General features: G+C 42.1%; 1 protein-coding gene across 1 annotated transcript in view; it reads right to left on the minus strand.

Moving 5' to 3' along the window:
• LOC118426392 (NLR family CARD domain-containing protein 4-like) overlaps positions 1-18,200 on the minus strand; it is a 33,442-nt gene that overhangs the window by 9,356 nt on the left and 5,886 nt on the right. The window lies entirely within an intron of this gene.

An 18,200-nucleotide genomic window follows, 5' to 3' on the forward strand; every position in this document is an offset into this window, starting at 1 on the left:
AGCAGGCCGCCAGCGCCATATGTGGGTCACACAAACATCCCGCTGCATCTCGCGGCAAACCGAGTCAAAGGTCATTTGATACCATGAAGGTACCATTATAGCCGGAGGGGGAAATGCCACCCCATAATTTGCAACCGTGATGGAAAATGCTATCCCAAAAAATTCGCGAGAGACAATGTGTATTACGCAAGGATTGCACAACTTATCATACTGCAGCCATTTCACCAATGTTGTGTCGAATCCACGGAAGCTAGCTCGTAATGTTGTCTCGCAAACGGCACTTCCCCGCGCGCATACAACATGGTATTGCCTGGCGTTTTCAACCACAACTCGTAGCCAGCGCGTTTCAACCTCCTGACCAAAAACACGGGCCTAGTACTAGTATAAGCCGCTGAAAATCCCTGAATAGATCAACAACCGTGATCGAAAATGCTACCCCAAAAGTTTCTTACGAGAATCCAATGAGGCTATAGCCTATAGCCTCTAGCCTATAGACTATAGACTATAGTATTCGGAAAGCCGAGTGCTGACAGCTAGCTTCCGTTACGCTCCTGTAATTGTGGAATACACCGTGTTGTATTTTGTTTATGTCACACCCACCTGAGAAAACCCATGTTTTGATACGAAATGTGCCATCAGAAATCAGGAGAAACGTAAGAAGTGGGCTCTAACCTCTAAGGATAACCAAGGACGTTATATGATGTAAGTAGTCCTTGGGATAACAATGTGGTTAAAATACACAGTGACTTGTTTTGTATTGAGTTTGCTGGAATAATAAAAGACGAAAGTTTGCCGCGTACATGTACTTTGAGTCCTTGCTTTGAGGCAGGAATAAAACTTTTCTGCCGGCTAAACTACTTCCCCCGCTTATGAAACTATCTAACCACCGCAAGATCTGCTTGAACTTGAAGGACAAGGCATTTTTTTTGCCTTCTGTTAATCGGCACGCCTGTCTCCAGCGTACCCTCTTAAAGCACGGTTATGAAAGGTAACAACTGACATTGCATTGAGCTGTCCTATTGAGAACAATTAAAGCGCTACTTCAAGTTCAACCAGACTGCATCTGCCCCAAGATTAGGCTGGAGCATGGATACCAACAGGCTAAGCTGGGCCACCCGCTGAGCTCCCGCTACAAAATCCATTCCAGATCTCGCATGGGCTATTTTGCGTGCATTTTCTATCGTGGTTACGTGAACAAGACCTCCTCAAATATGAACAAGGAGAAAAATTTAGATGTATGGTCATATTCTGAACGTTATTCCAGCTGTTAGACTTATAAATCATCTTGATCCATTTTGGACAAATCTGCCTACGAATATTTTCAAAAGCTTACGGCTTAGTCAGTGATTCTGAACGCAACAAGAAGTCTTAGAAGAACGTGTCTATGAAACCCCTGCATTTAGGCTGTAATTTGAGTCAGATGAATATTCAAGGTTGCGGAATTATGGCCTTTCCCGCAATATCTCAGCCACCATGGAATTTGTAAAAGCGGTTTTGACTTTTGTCATGACGTGTCGTTTCACACAATGCGAAAATATCCACATTCAGTATAGAAATAAAGCGCGGTGTGCGTACAACATATTTGTTTGCTGTCTGCCGTGCGTGTAAATGCCCCCCTCCCCCTCCCTCGTAAAAGCAAAGAAATGAAAACCTCACTTGGTCTGACGGCGATGATCTTGGGAAGTTTCACATAGTCAGAATTGTTTCATCAGCTGTCCACTACCGGCCGCTGTAGTAATTCTTCTGTACTCCATTATGGTATAAACAGAACGATTTCCTCGCCATTTTCCGGCAAGCGACTTGCATGCATGCAGCTTCATCTCAGAGTCGTTTCCCGCCACTTTCGTCACATATGGGCATGCAGGCAAGTCCCCCGGGGGGTGGAGAAAAGACAACACACTAGTGACAAGACAGGAAGGCCGAAGAGATCCCTGAAGCCTTTCCATCTGTACCGGATAGTCTCCAAGCAGATGTAACAACAGGACTCGTTTTAAGGCGCTCAGGTAGACTGTCTACGCTGGCCGTTATAGGGAGAGTAATTTGCCGTGGGAGTTCTGGTACTAGATAGAGGGTTTGGTGGGCCGAGGGAACATTAGAAACGGACTCTCCTGGCCTATTACCCCATTTATTTCCCAAATTCTACGATCTCTGCACCCCCGTAGGAAGGCCTGGTGGAGGCTACCAAGAAGGGTCTCAGTGCAGGGAGCGGTATTGTGCAGATCTTTATTCTCCATTTATAGATATCAAAGACACTCTTTCAACTGACCATTGCATAATCATTAAACAGATGCGTGTATATTAAGCGCTCTCGGAAGGGATTCTGAAAAAAGCACACACCTTGTCATAGAAGGCCATCTGAGCGGTTTCACAATTCAAGCGAACGCCGGCCGAATTTCAAGGTCGGCTAGAGCTCGTCGAGTTTCAAAATTGCCTGAGCGCAGCGTGGACCATATTTTTCGCTGAAAATCTACCTCGTCACAAACTGGATGGGGTTCTGGCGAAGCCTGTCCAAAAGTAATGGTTATAACTCCAGCATGAGATGGTAGCATCTCTTTGAAACAATAGAACTTATGAAAACAAACCCCCTAATCTTTGACATGGACGAAGTTAGGCTCGACGATCTGCAGATCTGATAAAAAGCCAACATTTGAATCAACTTCATGAGGGTGGTGGACGGCACACTAACAATGATAGACCAAAATGCGATAGACCAAAATGAAAAGCTAAAAAAAATTGTCGCCGAGGTGTCGCTGAATTTACTTGCAGCATCCAGGGACCGGACAACGTAGGCCGAGCTGTTAAAAATCGTCCGAAGCCCGCGTTATCGCCAGGACGTCGTTCGTTCTTCGGCTGAAGATGCCCACTGGGAGCTCGCCAACACGTCGGCTGAGGTCAATAATTCATTTGTGACGGGACATATTTGAAAGACGACGGTAGTAGTTTTACGGAAATACGACATTCATAAACGTGAGACAACGCCCAACATGAGAATCATGACAACCGTACACAAACGTCATTGTAGAATCTGGACAAGAAAAGGCAAAGTGAATAATTTGGAAAGAAAAAAGAGCGGCCTTTACTCATGATGGCTTTATTAAGTTGTCTCATTACTACCCTAAATCGAGCGGAAAACATTTTGATCATGACAGAAAAATAAAAGAGTTTGCCTTTTTGGTAATGATAACCTGGTGACTGTAGATATGCCACTCACGAGTAGCAACAGTCTCTTTGAACATTTAAGTGACACAAGAAGTTTTTTGTATGAACCTGGCATTCATAATGTGTTTTCAACATTTTCGCAAATTCCATCAGAATCTATGTTCCTGAAAAAGAAAGGCCATTCACGGGCCGCGATGCGTCCGAATTGGATAGTGCTAAGCATGGCGACTGTCGCCTACTCTGATATGATGTGTGTCAACGTGCATGATGTTTTATTCACACGTAATATCAAGTGTTTTCATTGAGTAGGGAATACGATATTAAGTTAATAATTAGGATCGTGCGAACATTCCGAAGGGATAGCCAATATTTTCTTTTTCGTGACAAGCAGGTATTGAAAACAGGCATTGATGGATAATTTTAGAGTTAGGTTTCTAGCTTGACTTTATTACATGAACCTTAGTTACGTTTGGTCCAGGAAAATGTTGTGATTGCCATTACGGTCCTGAAGGAATTAGGCTTGGTCAGTAGAGATCTAACAAACTCCGATATCATTGGAAATACATTACGATCCGTAGCAGTTCTGAAAATACAGTCAGTGTACGTCTTTTAAGGCCACAGCAAGTGAATTTATGGATGATATTCCCTGCAAACTCCAAACTTAATGAGAGCGGGCGGAAATGATAGATGGCTAAAACACTCAAGATGCCTACATTTTCAAAATAGACACCGTTAACGGCAAATGTAGTGACAAAACCTTGTATGACTATAGTATTAATCTCCAAGCAGATTCTACGGTGGCATAAGATAGTAGACATAACACACTTGCTTTTTCAAAAACATTTTGAAATATGGATATATCTGTTCGTCTTATAATTTTTTTCCTTGGACACAAATTGATTTTGTGACGTATCCGTTACGAATAGACGCGCTCTTGCTACATCATACTCAATCAAACAAATGACATTTTATGATGTCGTTCGTCAAACATTGTCACAGCATGCATTTCGTTGCAGTGGTCATATCTCCAATAACTCACAAAGCTTGATAAAGACCAGAATTATCAATATGTAATCTAGACGTTCCTTCCTAATCTAAGTATCGACACAGGTAAGCTAAGACTCTATGAAACTTGTAAAACTATGAAACTTGTAAAACTAAAAAAAAAGATTACCATTGTGCGAAAAATATTATACCCAAAGCCGTGAAAGACGAGACACGTTTTATTTTCAGTTGTTTATTTAACCAAGACGAAAGAACCAGGACCTACCCCAACACTCCCTCATTCACGGACGAACATAAAAAGCGAAGTGCATTTCTATCAAAATCGCAGAACCCACAAAGTAGGAAAAGACGGGACTGTCCGAGGTCCACAAACTCCACCTGTCCATATAAATATCCAACACTGATATTTGAGTGGTCCCTTGTTGCAACAGATACTAATGTGACATGCATGGTTCCCAAGTCTACGTAATCTCAGTAAGCTTTCGGGTATGAAGTTGCACATGAACTTTCTTCTATGACTGTTGAAATTTCTGTTCTTGATCACGAGTTATCGGTAAAGTAGGCGCTCGTCCAAATATTTGGTCGGCAGTCGGCTCGTCATCCTATCGCAAAGACTATATACAACTTTATCTCACGCCATACTAGGTCAATACTTACATATTGTTTTTAAACAGGGCTGTCTCCAGAACCCGTCCCTCCGTCCCTGGACGGAAATTTACTCGTCGGGACGAAAAAAAATTCACCCACTCCGTCCTAAAAAAATCTTAATTTCGTGACATGAAAATGCAGGCAGGGCTGCGGTGTTGTCTTACCTTACCACTGTTTTATTTTGCAATGCCGATCGGAATCATCCGGCCCTTTTACGATTTAAAATCAACATTAACGGGAAACTGCAATTCATTATGAACCTGACACGGCAGTTAAGAAATTATCTTTTTTTTCTCGGCCGCCGTGTGTGTGTCGGACCGCGAAGGCCTCAGTAAACCGTCACACTGGTGATTTTCATAGTTCCATAGTTCTACAACCATCGACAGAGGAGGTTTTCCCCGCGGTGCAAACTGTAAACAGACCATATTCTCACCGTCGACGTTTACGATGTGACAAAGCCAGGGCCGATTCTTGCGAAATGTATCTTCAAAAGCACGCTTGGATTTGGGACCGAGTTCGCAGCGCCGTGTTCGTAAAGTTTCTTCGTGATTGACATGGTGTTACCGCTTTGTCCGCGCCGCTGCTGGCTGTGATTGGTGGAAAGTTGATTGGATTTGTAGAATTATGACGCACGCCCTGTCGCGGACGCTACTTCAAAAGGCTGCCGCCAATGCTGCTACCATGGTAACAACACGTCTAGCCGCATTTTCCAACTCGCTGCTATTACAGCTTACATACATAATTTTCGGCGGTATGTAACGCTGTTTTCACTGGGAAATGTCGGAAATCGAACTTGTATATTTTTTTTTTGCCTAAAATAATACGGAAGTAGCCCGCCGAAAAATGTAAGAAGGAGACGATTTTCACTGTCAGCCCGCTCTTTTTGAGGGTTGACTGCCGATCCTAGCCGCAGAGACGACTGTTGGCCTATTTTAGTATAAGCGATAATAGGCCAACAGTCGTCTCTGCTTCTATGCCGATCCCATCGACATGCCCACGCGTAGGTTGCCCCTTACGGAAAGTCCAGCCATGAACTTTTTTTTTGTTCTGCGTAGTTCGGGTTGAGTTTTAGAGTTCGGATTGACATTTATTTTATATCAGAAAATAACTATCGGGAGACTGTCTTCTTATCATAGTGAACATGATCGCTGTTGGCAATTTTTCTCCGATCTTTTGCAAATCTGTACCCTTTGAACGTTACTGTACGATGAGCAGTAAGGTGTTAATTTTATCGAGAAATGCACATTTCTTGATCATTTTTTTGATAGTTAAAGAAACAGCAACACAACACCGGCAAAATGAAGAGTTATTATGCAAAATATAGTGTAGCAACTGATCATACGTAAAATAACGACGAACAAGTATCATGGTAAATTTCAGAGTGTAAACGTAACACTGCTTAACAAACAAAATATTTCGTCAGCGAAATGCCCGACCAAGTGGTGGGGCAGTCGGAACAAAGCTTATTGTTTCGAGATCGTGGGGTGTCGGAGGTCCTAATTTGTGGAATGAAATTTTGCCTCTGAAAATACGTGAAATAGCGTTTTAGAGGGTTTGAATTTCAAAATTTTCCCGGGGGAGCATGCCCCCGGACCCCCCTAGTTTGGCGATCACCCCTTCCCAGCAATATTAGGGACAGATACAGAATTTCATTTTTTTACGGCCAAAGTTTGCGTCATGATTTAAAAGGATAGTGTACGCGTAATAAAATACAATACACCAAAGTTTGCAACGTTCACAAAAGCTTTTAACAGTGGTTGTTAGGTTGATAGGATAACAAGCGTTCTAGATTGTCAAAACAACCTCTACACAATTGTCAACATTTTCACTTTCCTGTAACACATACCGGTTTGATGGAAATGTGGACTTGCATGCTATAGTGTATTGTTGGTCAACAGGTAGAAACCTTACACGTATTAAGTTGCGTTGAAGATTCAATTGCAAATGTTAACTTCAGTTTAAGAGAAGAAGAGTTCAAGTTAAAGCTATAGTGAATGCCAATAAAATCGTTCCGACTCCGAGAACGCAGCGCAGCTCAACTGCAAAACCTGAATGCTGATCACACGGTCTAGGTACCAGTCCAAAGACTGTGAACCTGGCGGTAGTTGGCATTTATATTTCAACACCGTGCACAGGCACTAGGAGGTCTTCAGTTTGATAGTTGTTTTTGCGTCATAATAATTCCCGTCACCTATAATCAAGAAGTGAGGTCGGCCGACGTGTCGGCAAGCTCCAGATGGGCATTTTCGGCTTAAGTACAACCCGCATCCTTGTGATTACTTAAAGGGTTTTGAGCGATTTTATCGGCCTGTTCATTGAGATGGAAACTTCTATGTAATGTCAGATGTGCGCCAAAAGGGCAGGAAAGGCAGTAAAGGTGCACTCCCGTCACGCATGCATCGCTGCGGGGTTCGTCAACGCAGACGTAACCCAACGGAACCTAGAGGTGACGCGAGCGAACCTAGAGGTGACACAAGCCAACCCTAAAGTGACACAAGCAAGCGATACTTTTTTTTTAAGTTAAAGAATAACACCAGTGGCAAGATGCCCAACAGTGACCCAAGAGTGACACAACAGTGACGCCAACATGCCTTCAACAGTATCAAGGTTATATTTTGCTCCAAGTATCAAAAGTAAAGGCGCGAAGTGTGCGACGTCATGGTGTTTATCAAGTCTAAACCAATTGTTCACAAGTATGTATCCTTCCCTTCCAGACCCTCTAGATATCTCAGATCTCACATGCTTACCCCCATTAGAGTAAGGACATCAGCCTTCAGCTCTTCTTACATACCTAGGCTGGTCACCATCTGGAATCAGCTGAGTCCTGTCCTCCGTAATATTGGGGTTCAAGCCACTGAAAAGTCTAACATCTTGACATTCAAGCGATCGCTTGTGAGAGCCACGTTTGTGAGATTTGACACCCAGTTCAATATCGATGTCCCCTGCTCTTGGTCCACATCTTGTGGGTGTGCCTCTTAAGCTTGCACTGCTTTAAGGCTTCATTAGTATTATAATTAGCTTTCTACTCTGTATATAATGATATTTGATAATTTTGTATATAATCAATTCTGTGCATAATTGTCACCGAATTGTATATTCATGTCTACTGACTTTTGATGTCTAATGTTTATTGTTTGATTTGGCTTCGTATTGTTTTCTATTATTATTTCAGGTTTGGGAGGACAACTTGTAATGGTGTTGATACACCTGTTTTGTCCTCCCTTCCACTTGTTTTTGCATGTGGTAAATTCAAATAAAGAAATAAAGAAATAAACATCTTTATAACTGAAAAGCTATTTTTGATGCATTTTGGATATCATTTTACAGCAGTTTTTGATTCAGTTACAACAGTGCGACTTCCACAAAACTTAACTTGTATCCGTATTTAGACTAACTAAAATATTTTCTGTTTTATTTGATGGGAGGTAGGCCAGAATTTTATGCTTGTATGTCTATACTATATATATTTATATTGGATAATCACGTTTAGTTTTGAGTTTACGTTACAAGCAATGTAAACATCGCTGATAGCCTGCTGTCAGAACCCCAAACTTGCAGGCATTTGGACCCATAACTTTGGCATACGCCGTGTTTTTCCCTTTTTTTTACAAGTATGATATACTTAGACATTAATGACAATGACAATGAAGTTTATTGCATGTCCTGCTTATATCTACGTTTTACATGCTTCTTCCCTCTTCGTAAACGAATTTACAGAGTTCTTCTCTTACATCTAAGTTAGTTGTTGACATTAGATATATAAACAGGCCTTCCTTTGCTAGATGTGCATATGTCTGTTTTACAGAACAAGGTGCTCTTCGTTTTCTATATATCTATAGCTCTTATCACAAAACATACATAATCTATCCATAGGAGGGTACGGGTGTATCTACCCGCTTCAATCTGTAGAGGGTGATCACTGATTCTTAGTTTGGTCATGGCTCGACGATAGCTAAGATTTGTTAGATCGAGGTATTTTTTCTTTCATACGTAAGCTTGAATGTTTTGTAGGTCCTTAACTTATTTCCTTGGTTTTGCTTCGTGCCAGGAGAGTTAATTTCTGACTCAGAGTTAAAATTTTGAAGGAAGGTGTCTTTCGGTCTTTGTTTTAATAGTATGGCAAGCCATCCGCCGACAGTGAAAATGCTCCGACCCCAGTCCATCCAATTCGTGGCAGGGCAGATTTTCAGTGAAAAATACGGTCGACGCTCGGGCGATTTTGCAATACGGCGAGCTTCGCCCAGCCGATCTAGATGTGCCGGCGGTTGCTTGACTTGTGACGCATGCGATCGCCCGATCCTCGTTTAATGCGACAGGGACGGTTTTGAGGTAAAAATACGCAACTCTCTGTTGATCTAAAAAACGGCCGATCTTCAGCGACCGAAAATGACGGCCGAAGCTCGTCTAGATTGTGACAGGGGTATAACAGGTAATAGCTTCGGTCGAACTAGCCTCCACACGGGGATCGTAGAATTCGGGGAAAAAATTGGTAAACTGGGGAGAGTCTGTCGACGCTTGACGCTTAGGTTCATGTTTACCTTCTGGCTGCGCGCCCGGGCAACTCGTAGCAGAACTCCCCTAGCAAATTAACAGCCAGCGTAGTCAGTCTGGTAGAGACTACGAGTGAACACTGGATGTATCTATGTCACCGTGTTTGTGGTACAGATAAAACGCTATTGGTCAGCAACAGAACAACTATACAGCCAATATCGACGTAAACGGCCGTCGTCATGTCGATTATAAGAAGACCGCGCCAGACGAAGTTTTCCGCAAGAGATTTTCGAGGGTTCAGACGATGAAAAAGAGAAAAATAGGGTAGCAAGACTTATATCAGAATAAGGCACACCAGCTCAAAGACCTTGTCATTGACGCAACAAAACTAAAAATGTGCTGGAAGATTTGTTGAATTAGACATCGATTCGCAACATTTCCATCTGCTTTCAATGGTTGAATTTCCATGTCCTGGAGCAATGTTGAGTTAGCATAAGTTTGAAAGTAGAAATGTTGCGAATTGACAATGAATCCGACAAATCCCCCAGTGCATGATTACTTACGTTATCCGAATAGTAACAACCGTGAGCTATTGTGTATCATTTTAGAATATATACTGCCAACTTATTTTGCAATTGCGGTGCCACTGGGTAAGTCAACCTCCGTAGCGCAAGCGTTCATTGGGATAGATCCCATCCACGACTTGCGGTTTGCTGTTGCTTTAGGTTAGAGTGATATTGCCCTGCCACATTTAATTGCTGACACAGTATCGTTTTACCTGTACCATGAACACAAAGTCATAGATGCAACTCTTTTCTACCTTTTGCTGACTTGGCAGCAATGGGACGACGACTCATGAAGTGCAATTTTTAGGTCATATGTAGGAAGCGTGTCATTGACGAAAGACAGCGGATGTTGTCTAAAACGTCAAATCATATCCAATTGCTTGAGTGACTGATATTTGGCGTATGTTGGGAGAGAATCAAATCTTTCTTACATTGCCACGACTAGCTTGCTACTGGGTGTTAGGCGCCTTTGTGAATTTGTCACCGAACCTGAGTGTGGTCAACTTGAGATCGATTCAGTTCAGTCTTAAGAAAATGTGTACCGTTGTGTCAAATTTCGTTCAGCTTCTTTTACACAAAGTTGGACTTGAATGATGTTGCTTAACAGATCTTCTTTGCTACATATACTCGATAACGGCAGGTCTCGATGAAGGATTCCCAGTAGACATACACATTACCTTGACTTTGCGGAGGCCTTTAAACTTCCTCATAGAGGGGTACTACTGAAGATGATAAACCGTCGAATAGATGGGGAAGTTGATTGAATCGTGGTATATCGAAATCAAAAGGTAGTGGTGAACGGAGTAGCTTCATGCGAGAAAGAAGTATCCAGCGAAGTGCCACGAGGGCCAGTACTGGGACCGGTTGGTGAAACTACAGTGTAGAAAAATCTGGGAGTCCACTTTAACAACTTACTGAAACCCGTTCACCATTTGGCTTATGGGGTAAAAAGAAAGGAAAGTGATCTCGATCCAGTTTTAGCTCACTGAAGAGCTAGTCTTCCACTGGTCGTGACAGAGAGGACAGACGCTATGTACAGTATTTACAGGTTCTGTGTACCGGGGAAATTCCCCTAGCTCTTTTCGACAAGCACAATGAACAGTGGAGCAAGGCTTAACGTCCTGTCCTGAGGACTGTAACCCTTTCTGGTAGCGTGCATGTCGGGTGAGCGACACAGCCGGAATCGAACTCACGGCCTCTAGTTCCAGAGGCAGGGCCGCTAACCACTGGACTACGCAGGCTACCCTGAAAAGAAGGGGTGAAAAGAAGCAAAGAATTCTTGGAATAATCAAGAGGAACATCATACCAGTAAACATCTCGTTTGTCCCCACCTTGAATACAGTGTAGAGGCATGGGCGCCTTGGCACCAGAAAGACATAAACATGATCGAAGCAGTACAAAGCTGAGTAATCAAAATGATCCCAGAGTTAAAGAGGCTACCGTACAACCAGAGGCTTAAGAAAATGAAACTAACATCTCTTGCAGTAAGAAGATATAGGGGTGACGTGCTTGATGTGTACAAAATTGTTGAGGGATTTGAGGGCATCAACAAGTACATTTTCGTTTGCCCCTCTTAATACACCCTACAACACCAGAGGTCAAACGCAGTCCACCTTAGTACATAAGCCCGGAAATTCAAAAGATGTCGTTTTGCATTGAGGGTATTGAAGGTGTGGAACGAATTTCCTGCTGATGTTGTGAGACAGTGTACCGTCAAAAGGTTCAAGAACAGGATTGACAGAAACATCGAATCCGTACTTGACGGAGGAGCGAGTGGGCTAGCCGCCTTCCAACTCCTGACCGCGGGGGTATTACAACCTCTAGCTACGGTTCACGTAAATTCAGGTGAATTGATGGCATTACGTTCCGACTCGCTCTCGCACGTATGCTAGCTTGAATGTTTCACGTTCTCTAAGACGGCCATGAGCCATTGAAGTCATAGCCAATAGAAATGTACGGTACCTGTCGCGTACAATTTTGCCTAGACTGTATTTCTACAGAACTTCCTCCACATTTTCCGTTAAGGTATGTAATAAAATCTCCTGGGGACACATCCGTACATTCGACAAGTATCGAAAATGCAGACTTTGGCCGCACAAAATTGTTTTTTTTTTACACCCATGTTAGTGTTGTTTGCAGCGCTTCTTGTGCCAATGTTGGTATTCTTCCTTAGTTGCGTGCCGATCCTTATTAGGTCTTAAGTTAACTGTACTATATAATTCTGTCCATAGTACAGTCCGTCCCACGCATTGTTTTGGAGCCTATGAGTCTGACATTTCATACTCTTGGCAACGTATTTTCATCTGTTTCATGTCATGCAATTCAGATTTTAGGACTGAACGGGTGACATTTCTTTCCGTCTCGAACCAAATTTCCGTCACGGGACGGAGGGACGGGTCGTGGAGACAGCCGTATCAGTACGACGCGAACGGTACTTGGACTGTAAGGTTTGGTCCGTTTACAATTGAATGGACCCCTACGTTTTTCGGTAATAGTGTTTTTGTTTTGTGCTCGACCTGTGGCTCTCCCCGAATACGGGTCCTCGAGCTCAGTACACTAACCAATGCTCCATTAATATAACCGTGTTAAGCGTCTTTTGTTGGTCTGTGGGCAGGTGGTCACTTTTGGTGGGGTTTATGTGCTTGCGGGAATGGAACCGGGAATGGTTATCAGAGGGAACACCACTCAATTTTCATACGTAGATGTCACTTGTACAAGTTTGATTGTGCAGTACAAAAACTGAGACAAGACAAACGCTGACACAACGCACGTAGCCACGTTGTCTATGGCATAGCCAGTACTGACACCGGAGTGATGCAACATTTACAAAAAATCCAAATCTGCATTTTCTGTTATTGCCGACAATCGAATGTACGGATGTGAAAGTCATTAATTTTTCATGTAGATACTTGAACAGAAATTAATATTTGGAGGTAGTTTTGCACAATATGTACGACAGGTGGTTCCTCGGTTCTATAACTGCAGGTACCGTAGATTTCAATTCACGCCTTGACTTCGAGGGGTGATGGACGTCTAAGTTAACGAGAAATATTCAAGCTTACACAATCCACAATTGCTGTCAGTCCTTTACAATACGCTTTGATTGACGCTAGACGTTTTTAATAAATACTAAGCATCTTGAGTACGTTTTTAATATTTTCGAATCCCGTAATTACTGGTCAACGCGCACTAAGCAGCTTACCTTTTCAACACTTAATATAAGCGTGAAGCGATTTCCACTCCAACAACTTTCTTCCTCCTCCATCTCAAAACTTTGGCAGTATCATGTAGGTCATTGACGGGCCACAGTAAGCACAGTACCTAGTTTAACATTATATTGTAAACTTAAATCGCGTATCTCTGGAATAACGTGACAATTCGTATTACAGAACTTATAATAGTTTTGAAATATCTTGTTATAAGTGCTGACCAATAGCATTACCATAGTAGAGTCTTGTGTTCCATCACGGCATCCGGATGAGTTCTGTTGCCCAACATTGAAGTTGCTTAATGTTTTTTTCTTCTAATTTTATAAAATGCAAAAGTGGCATAAATTAACAAACAAAACAACATCAAACAAACAATGATTACAAAGAAATACCACGGATCCTGGCTGAAATCAAACAAGTGATACGGAATAATCAATCATACTAAACAAGAAAAGGAATATAAAGGAATGATATTGATCACAATATGAACTATAGCCAAGCAAATCACCGTAACATATAATACAAATCATAGTAACAGGAACAATTTTAGAATGATAACTCAATTATACACGAAGAGCTTGAAGGAGTGTCTCCCACGTTTTAAAATGATAATACAGTTCATTCTTGTTGCTATGATATGGTCTAAATGTTCATATGTTTTAAGTACAGAAAAAAAATCGTCTTATACAGAGGTGTTGCGCTTTACTAATAGATTTGGGCAAGAAGGATTATCATATTTGAAATGGCGAGAATTGGTGATTCTCTACAAATCACCAGGACTCCAGGAAGAATAGTGACATATCAGTCACTAATGGAGATCTGTATATCCAAACGAAACCAAACCTTCTCTAAATAAAATCCCCAAGTACTACATAAATCACATCAAAATCGAACCTCTTATGAAAAAAAATCATCACGCCATTGTTTTATTTTTGTCCAGAAATTATCAATTCTTGGACAGTCCCAGAATAGATGTGTTATTGTTTCATCTTCAATGTCGCAGTGAACACACAATGAATTGCTGGCAATTTTCTATATATACAACATTTTCCTTGCTTAATGTTGTTACCATACGCTACCTCAAGGTCCCACGATACTAGTCAATGCTTACAACTTGTACATGAAAGATATTGATTTTTCTGTGGGCATAGACAAAACAACATGGTAGTCGAGGAAGATGTCCTTTTCAGGCAATTACCAGTGTCCCAAGAACCATTTGTCATCTCATCATATTGTACAAACGGAAAAGGAACTTGTGTGACGGACACGTGGTCCGGCGGTACATTCCCAACCAAAGTTTGCGTAATGATTTCAATCGCACAAAACCGTCCAATAATGCAGAGAATATCTTATTAAAAATCAGTCACAAATGATGCTACATCTTTTCAGTACGTGCTGGGGACAACAGTCTTATTAACATGGAGAAACGGTCCTTAACCAATGCTCAACATTTCAGTTGCATGGTTGTGAATGAATGGTTGTATTGCGTAGTACACTTAGCCTGGGTACCATCCGGATGGTAGTTCGCTTCTGCTAAACACAGAGAAGCGATCGTATATAGTGTACAATGAATGTCAGAGCTCGAAGCGACTGTTTAAACTTTATAGTATATGATGAACGCCGGAGCGAACTACTTTCCGGATGGCACCCAGGCTATAGTACACTGGCATTGACGGGCAATACCGAATTACGACTGAATGGGATATAACTTAGTATTAGATGCTGCCGTAATGACAACATATTAAGTCACGTTTACATTTGTCTTACAATTTTGCAACTGTACGATATTTTTTTATGATAGCCATCGTACGATTAAGAAAACCGGCTGCAATCAGTAGATAAATACTCCTTCGTTAATCGGAAAATTGCTGTCAAAGCGGGCTACCATATTGTTTGCAAGACACAATGCCTATTTGGTGTTTTCCCCTATTAGAACATGATAGCAACGTTCTAAGTAACGTTTTTGCTGCCATTATTAGTACCTTCAGGTCGTGCTGATGGAGATGTTGCTAAGTGACACGCTAAAAACACCTTTCAGAAATACTTGAAACGGACCGTGAGTGATAAAACGCCATAATTCATTTAATTATCAGTCATTTAGTCGTTGAGTAAATTACAACAATCAGGCCGGTTGACGAAGGTGGATGAACTTGGCCAGTCGGCGTCATACTACGTCTAACGCTGTTTTATACCTGTTGCCAACTTTGAGTAAGGCCACACTGATTTGATTTTATGGATGACTTCTGCGCGCACATTACTTTTCACCCGTTCTAAAAAAACTCATCCGATGCAGTCCACGCAAGTTCAGAACTTGCCTACTTACCAAGCGGAGGTTTGACTCCCACTATTTTTTAAAATGTTTTGTAACGTTTGTTGGGCTTTTTTTATCAGGCTTTCTATGTTGTACCGTTTCCTATATGACTCGCGGCCAACCTTTGCTTGGAGAGTAGAACCTGCTGACTCATATTGCCACAAAATGCCAGCATGTGTCGGTTTGTGTAAAACTCGATATGGTCAAAGTACCCTTATGAGTATTCTCACCACAGGCGTATATCTTCCACAGTCCTCAGAACCACTCTCTGATCTTTCCTGTCGATATATCAAACATCTATCACTTCATCTGAGCCTGATAAGATGAACAAGATAACCTACATGTGCCTCCTACAAATGAAGACTTGTTTCTTGTGATCCCCTGCGTTCTGTGTTTCAATTCGTAATATCAGATTTTTAGAACTTGATCTAACAGCATTTTTATCTTTTGCTGGATTTTTCTTTTTTCGCCCACACGCATTAATTTTGGGGTCTCCAGAACATAAAGAGCGCGGTCACATACGTCATGCGATTGTCGTACAGTCGCTAACTTGGGGAATATTTGGTGACAGCCATACATGTTTCCTCAAACTTCAGCTGGCTTGATACAAAAATGCCGTCGTAGATCCTTGTCGGCGGTTGGTTCTGTCACAGCCTGCTTGAATATCTTATGTTGTCGAAATCGTACGCGTACGATGATCATACGACGTACGTGACCGCGACTAACCTAAGCTTAGGTCCCAATTCCCAACCCGGGGCCCGATCGGGTAGCTTTCGGAAACGAAAAATATGATATAAAAGACAAAAGACAAAGAACGTAGAAAGATTAGTCACGAGCCTGATTTACGTATATTAATAAACACTTTTTTCGCAAACATCCCGTTAGCAATGGCATGATTCGTCAGGGAAAAGACATTTTCCGACATTTGTCGCAGTTCTATCCGCTAAGCTGCTATTTTTGCGTAACAAACCCACAACTAAGCGTACGAATATTTGAATACTGACAACAAATACAATATCATACTGGCTGCTGGACATGAAAATAGTACAAAACAGAAAGCCCGACAAAACACCGAAAAACACAGTCCGAGCAAAACCTCTGCTTGGAGGGTATGCTAGATAAGTATTTGCCGGTTTATCATCTAACAGTATAACGTAACACTACCGTGAACATTCTCATCTTTGAAAATATCAAATAAGCTCGCACCACAAAAAAATGGCAAAGGGTTGTCGACCATAGTAATGACGAGTTCTTATATCGTTAGGCGAGTATTTTGAAGAACTTAAGGTCTCATTGATGTATTACTCCGCGAGTGGACATCCTAAAAGAGATCCGAGCCAAAAATGAACGGCTGCACGGACGCATGTTTTTAGCGGTGAGAAATTCCCTTTTAGCCAGCGGAACTGATCTCAAAAGTTAGATTGGTGAAAGCTTATTTGTAACTGAAGAAATTAGCAGGTAAAGTTTTGCAGCCGCGCGCTAGGTCGGAGGTACACAGTCGTGGGTTCTGAGTGGTGCGGTTGTACAATAGCAGCGAAAAAGTGCCTTTTGTGGGGATTGACTAATCGTAGTTTGTAATTGCTATAAAAAAAGTTCCTACGTATAGTTTACATTGGCAATTTTTTCCCACGATATAGGGTAAATGTGCTCGCCATAGAGTGAAAAATCTGCTGAAATTTCACGCAGCTTCATTATGAACGCGCCCATTTAAACCACGAATTATAACATAGAAGTCTATGGAAAGAAGAAACTCATCAATGAGACCTTAAAGAATGGACATAAACTATTTGTTTGCAATCGTCGAATGTCTTGTTACAACAATGACCATGCAGCTTGTTTCTTTTTTTAACATCATTACTTTAGTGTACTTTGTCGGTGCGGAAGATCTTATTTGTATGAAATCATAATCGTCGTATTTTACATACGTCCTAACTAGTAACTATTGGCGGTACCGGTACAGAAAATTCAGGTCCAGGTACGGCCCAGGTCCAGACAAGCCTGAAAACTTATGAATAGGCGATATTCAAAACAATGGTCCATTTCGCGGAGTATGCGACGTCCACCGGCGCTTTAAAATCCTACCTTCATGTAAGCAACACGTACTTGCCTCTGTGTTAGGACCAAGTTTTTGGTTTGACTGACTTGGCAAAGATGACTATCAACTCTCCTTTGCTCCAGTCTTGTTAGGGACTTGACGATATTTAGGGGGGGGGGGGGCTGGTGCAAAATGGGTCTGGTAAAAAAAAATTCTATGGCCCTCTCCTCGCCCCAAAGAATTTTTCAATGGCCCTGCCCCCGAAATTTTTCCTTACTTTTCCCATTACACACACTGTGTATCATCAAATAAAATAACGTTAGCAATTATACTAGCAGGAGTGCTGTTTGAACGGGCCCACGATCGGGGTGTCAAGACCCGCGCGTCAACAAATTACGCACGTTGGAGTCCTGCTGCCTAGTGCTGGGGCATATCTCTCCCAAAGTTTTACAACAGCCGACTTTTCAGTTTGATGACATGTATACAAACATGTAGCACTTAATAACATCTTGTTATACTCGCACTGCAGCGGTTATAAGACTTACCTTGTCTGATATCACTTCTCCGATCTACGTGAAAAAAGTCTTACTGGGAACGTTACGCAAGATCTCGAAACTGAGCGTTTGAACTTTCCGCCAGACCGACGGCTAGCTGTTAAAGGCCGTCCTGGGATCGGAGGGCCGAAGGCCCAACCGGTCTAGGAGGGCCGGGGAATGCTCCCCGGGCAATTTTAATGACATTTTTGACCCTCTAAAACGCAATTTCCCGCATTCTGT

Source organism: Branchiostoma floridae, chromosome 11, assembly GCF_000003815.2.
Source record: "Branchiostoma floridae strain S238N-H82 chromosome 11, Bfl_VNyyK, whole genome shotgun sequence".
NCBI lineage: Eukaryota > Metazoa > Chordata > Leptocardii > Amphioxiformes > Branchiostomatidae > Branchiostoma > Branchiostoma floridae.